Below are 6,071 nucleotides of genomic sequence, written 5' to 3'. Positions count from 1 at the left end.
TGGTGGAAAATTGAATTTTTGGTGAGTGGGTGAATGAGAAAGTAAGGAAATCTCTCTAAAATGCTTTTGAAAATGAAAGAAGATTGCTAGGGCTTAGGGAGACCGCTCAGGCGAAATGCAAAGAAGGGTTTCAAAGTGAAGAACTTGTAAAACTGCTCAACTTTTAAGAAAAGCCGAGACCATCAGCGCCACAACCGCTCAGCGGTAAAATGGACCGCTCAACGATCTACGCCTGATTTCACTTCTTCTTCTTTTGCTTTCTTTTGAGTAATCTTTCCTTCTAACACTTAATTTCAACCTTCAATTTTCAAATATATGCCTTTCCCCTCTCAGATGCAATCATTAATGCACTTAACACAGGATTAAAAACAAAACAATCAACTGGGTTGCCTCCCAGGTAGCGCTTGCTTAAGGTCACGCGCCTGATCCAAACTTGTTTAGCATTCATCAGTAAGTGTTTATCCTTCCCACACCCTTCAGTAGGTGTACTTACCTTGTATCCTTCAGTAGATACATAAAAATTTATCATCCCTTAGTAGATGTTACCCAAAAAGTGTTCAAAGTTTCAATAAAGTATATGTACAAAATCAAATACCCTAAAACTACAAATGTTTATACAAAGTGGGATTTAGATATAATCAATTCATTCCATCCCAATTGGTATCTTCATCAACCCAACTCATCAATTGCTTTCTATCCACTCTTTTTATGGCTCTTGTGAATGGTTTCCTAATTTCCAACTTGCCATCTTCTCGATTCTTAATAACAAGCCACTTCTTATCCTTGAATCTTACTTGTGCTCCTATTGGAAGTGGTGTATATTCAGTGTGGATAGTGCCTCCTTTGTCAACCTCCTCATCTTTAGGTACCTGCAAAACATTACAACTATTAGAATTGGTACCTATTATGTTGTCCTTTAGTGCAGCTTCTCTTCTTGACTTCTTATGTCTGGCCCTCTTTTTAATTCTAGTACTTTTCTCTTTAAAGCCAGTATAAAAGAGTACATTCTCTTTGTCTCTCATCATGATCCTTGCATCATGGACACTAATAGACATCTTGGATGTGGCGATAAAAGGTCTTCCAAGAATCACTGGAATTCTTTCCCCATCTTCCATGCTCATGATGATAAAATCAGCTAAGAATTCTAGCTGCTCCACCCGAACAACTACATTTTCCACCATACCCAATGGTGTTTTAACTGAACCATCCGCCATTGTCAATGTGAGATTAGATGGCTTTAACGTTAGCCCTCCAATTTTCTTAAACAAACGCATGGGCATCATGTTAATGTTGGATCCAGAATCTATCATTACTTCCCCTATATCAACCTCATTAATCTTACATGCCAAATTCAAGCAACCTGGATCTTTTACTTTAAGTGGATAATTCCTTGGAGGTTGAATCTCAAATACCTGCTCATCATCATCTTCATCTAAATCTATCATATCTCCAAGATAAAATTTCATTCTTGCAGGAATCTGTTTGATAATTGAAGGCATAATAGTCATTTGATTATGAATTTCTCTATTCTGCTCATTATGACTATCTCTTGCTTCCTCTTCTTCTTCTCCTCCACTGTTGCTGCTACTCTCAATGGCTTCACCTTCCTCCTTTTGATCACTACTTCCAACCTCTTCCTTGTCAGCTCTTCCTTCCTCACTTGTCACCACAACTTTGCATTCTTCTTTAGGGTTAACATCAGTATTAGCCCTAAACTAGTTCTTTTCAGTGGTTTCTACTCTTTTTGACAGCTGCCCAATTTGCATTTCTAATGACCTAAAAGTAGCTTAATCACTGGTGCGATTTGAATCATAGACTTTTATGAATTCATCAAATCTTTTACTCATATTTTGGACAAACTCTGTCAAATGTGAAACCTGCTACCACATAGTTAAAGGTTGTTGCTTCCTGAAGCCTCCTTGTTGCCCTGATAGGTTATTTTGTTGTTCGCCAATACTTGGATGATTCTTCCAACCCTGACTAGGATTGCCTTGGTTGAAATTCCTGTCTATACTAGTATTGGTTCCCCATATAGTTAGCTTCCTGCTGCATCTCCTCAGGTATAGCACATTGACCATTAATATGGTCTCCACCACAAAGATCACATAGCTGTTGTGCATGAGAGACATTACGAAGCTCCTTTGGAAGTTGTGAAAGGATCTTTGTCAATGTATCTAGCTTTTGGGTCAAAAGATGATTTTGAGCTAGCATTGCATCATTTGCAGGTAAGTGCAAGACTCCTCTCTGTTGTGTAGGTACGCCCCTTTCACTATATGCTTCTTGTCCATTAGCAGTCATTCTCTCTATCAAGTCATAGGCTTCATCCTCAGTCTTCTGTTTGATATCACCTCCAGCTAAGGCGTCCAACATCATCTTAGATTGCATATTCAGTCCACCAAGGTAGGCAAGAACAATGGTTGTCTTGTCAAATCCGTGAACTGGTGTTTTCCTGAGTAATCCTTTGAATCGCTCCCATGCTTGACTTAGAGTTTCTTCCATGTCTTGCTGGAATGATGAGATCTCCAGCTTCCCCTGAGTAACTTTAGATTGTGGAAAATATTTGTTGACAAATGTTCTAGCCACAACTTCCCATGTTGTAAATGTTCCTTCAGGAAAGGAATTAAGCCACGTCTTAGCATTGCCTTCCAATGAGAATGGGAACAAACTAAGCCTTACTCTTTCATCTGATACATCTGCCATCTTCACTGTGTTGCATATTTCACTAAATGTTGTCAAATGGTCATAGGGATTCTTATTTGATAGGCCATCAAACTGTTTGCTCTATAGGCATGACTATGCTGCTAAAATGGAAAGAGCCAACCGTATCTGATTGGTCTGCAAGAGTGCGTCTTGGAGGAGTTCTTTCAGCCATCTCCTCTGTTCTTCTATCTAGTGAAGGTGATAGTAATCTGTCAGGTGAAGGAAACAAATCCCTAGATGGGCGTCTGACTCTCCTTCTCCCTCTTGCTTCGCTTAAGCCTTCAAGAAGAGGTTGCATATTTTTCTTGCTTTTAGTATGTCTAGCCTCCTGGTGCATGCACAAGAAACACAAACCCTAGTAGCACTTTTTTTTATATTTAAAAAAAAAAATAAATAAATAAAAAGATAAAAAGATAAAAAGATATATACAATCAAGTCAAACTTAATCAGTTTACACTACTAGATAAATTAAACCACGAGTCCCCGGCAACAGCGCCAAAACCTCGTTAAGTCCCTGGCAAGTGTACCATATCGTTATCAAGTAATATAAACGGGTAAGTCCGTGTATCGTTTTCCCAAAGGACTCTTAGGCCTTAACTTTCATGTAACCTAATCGCGTAAGACTTGAGAAGAGAAAATATTTGGTGGTTATATGCAAAGAACAAAAATAAACATGCAATGCAGTTGATTCAATTGGTTTTGAAAAACTATGGATGAATGGTGTTGTTGGGGTTTACAATTTCATCTTATCCATTCTCATATATCTACTCTTCTTATTTACTTCACTTATTTATCTAATTGATATGCATACTTTCTTATTTACCCTTAACCCAATCTGATGGAAGACGCCTTGAGGAGCTGACCGATTGGAGCGTCGCGAGAACAAGTAAAGCTCCTCCAAGCTTCTCCGACGCGAGATACATAGCGGAATTTAGAAGAACGCCCTAGATTGAAAGAGAAATCGAAGAGAATAGGTTGAAAACCCTAATCAGACACCGAGAACCCTAAAATGGTAAGGAGACTCGAAATAGACCGATTAAACGGTGGGAATCGAAGTTTAATCGGTGAAAAAGGTTTCGATCGGTTCAAAATGGAAAACAATCAGTGAAATCAAAAAACAATCGGTGGAAATGGACAAAGATGATGAACGAAGGTAAATGGAGATTCTGAGGAGAGAAAGGTGATTACCGTGAAGAACTCTCAAGAGGAAGCAAAATGCTTCTGGCGTCCTCGAGAGAGAAACCCTAGCAGAGGAAAAATGAGATGTGAATGGAAATGAAACGCGAAATGAAGTGTGATGTGGTTGATGACTCTGCTGAAACTCTGACGTGCTGAAGAGGTGGCAGGGAAGGAATGGTTGACATCGTATGGTGGCGTCTGGTGAGAGAAAAGCACAATGGAGAAATGGAAAAATGAAAAATAGGAAGTGTGCTTTAGAAGGTGGCTAGAGGTCTTTGGACTCTCTAGCCTATGACTTTCAAGAGAGAATAATTTTCTGAATTAGAAAATTTTATTCTCATCAATCTCAAAAGTACCAAATACAAGTGAGGAGCTGGGTATTTATAGTGACCCATGCTCCTTGCAAGCTAAACTACGCGTACAACGAAATGCTTCTGGTGTCCAGAGTTTCAGCAGAGTCATCAACCACACCACACTTCATTTCGCGTTTCATTTCCATTCGCATCTCATTTTTCCTCTGCTAGGGTTTCTCTCTCGAGGACGCCAGAAGCATTTCGCTTCCTCTCGAGAGTTCTTCACGGTAATCACCTTTCTCTCCTCAGAATCTCCATTTACCTTCGTTCATCATCTCTGTCCATTTCTACCGATTTTTTTTCGATTTCACTGATTGTTTTCCATTTTGAATCGATCCAAACCTTTTTCACCGATTAAACTTCGATTCCCACTGTTTAATCGGTTTGTTTCGAGTCTCCTTACCATTTTAGGGTTCTCGGTGTCCAATTAAGGTTTTCAACCTATTCTCTTCGATTTCTCTTTCGATCTGGAGTGTTCTTCTAAATTTCGCTGCGTATCTCTCGTCGGAGAAGCTTGGAGGAGTTTTACTTGTTCTCGCAACGCTCCAATCGGTCAGCTCCTCAAGGCGTCTTCCATCACAATCCCTTGGTGAAAAGAGCCTATTATTAATTATCGGCTTCCTATCCCTAGCCTTCCCTAGTAACCAATAATGCAATGTGATCTGAAGCAAATACAATTGACCGTCCTACCCCTATCCCTAGGCGATATTGGCATAATCAAGGAATTTCCCACCAGTTCATGATATTACTGTACGTCCCCATATCGATAAAGACAAACATCTTTTACTGAATGAGTTAAACAATAAAAGCATTGAGCACAATGAGAACCCAACAATTGATAAATAAGTATATGACAAGCATATGAAATAAATAAGAATTTGAATATATGAGAGTTTCAAAAGATTACATTGTTCCCCAACAACGAAGAGTTTAGCTCACCATAATCATGGTGAAACTAGATGAAAATGATGAAAGAATGGAAGAAATAACCCTAAACTTGGTTGAATGGAGCCTAAGCATCCAAGAAACCTCCTTCAAGGTGTGTGGAATAGCTCTGGACGTTTCTCTCTGCCAAAAGAATCCCCTTCTAATTCGCACTGGGGCTATATATAAGCCCAAAAAGATAACAGATAGATTACAGAAAGATTTACAAAATCTAACTAAAAAAACAGACAACCGCCCAGGCGCCTAATTTGACCGCTCAGCGGTTTGCCTCTTGCCGCTCTGACCGCTCAGCGGTCAGTTTTGCCGCTGAGCGTTTTCCCTCTAATCGCTCTGAGCGCTCAACGGACCATTATAGCGCTCAGCGGCTTGCTTGACCCTTCTTTTCATCATTTTTCTCCTTCTTTCATGGGTTTAAGTCCACCATACTTCACTTCGATCTTTATTTCGTCTAAAAACCCTGCAAAACAATGCAAAACAAGCATAATATCTCTAAAACCAACTTTTGACTCTCAAGAGACTCAACTAAGTGTTTTACTTGATTTAAAGCTCATTCTAAGCCACAAAGGGTGTGTTTTACTATCAAATTTAAGCATAAAAATAACGGTTTTTAGACCGTTATCAAATGGAAGCATCCCGATTGTGTTCACTATTACGATAGACGAGTTATCCTTGCTAGCCTTGGACCTACCTTCCTGAATCATTGGGCAAGGATTTTATGTTGCTTGGCTGATATTGGGTGAGTTGGTTTAGGAGGCACAAGGCTTTTAGCGTTTTTTTCTTGGCACATAGTCGCATTTTCAACATATAGGGTCTTCAACTCCCTCATACTTTCGTTGCATTCATCTATTTGTCTTTGTACGTTATTCATCATCTTCATAGGATTAGGCTTATTGT

Source organism: Vigna radiata, chromosome 7 (assembly GCF_000741045.1).
Source record: "Vigna radiata var. radiata cultivar VC1973A chromosome 7, Vradiata_ver6, whole genome shotgun sequence".
NCBI lineage: Eukaryota > Viridiplantae > Streptophyta > Magnoliopsida > Fabales > Fabaceae > Vigna > Vigna radiata.
Note: the sequence above shows the minus strand (reverse complement) of the source record.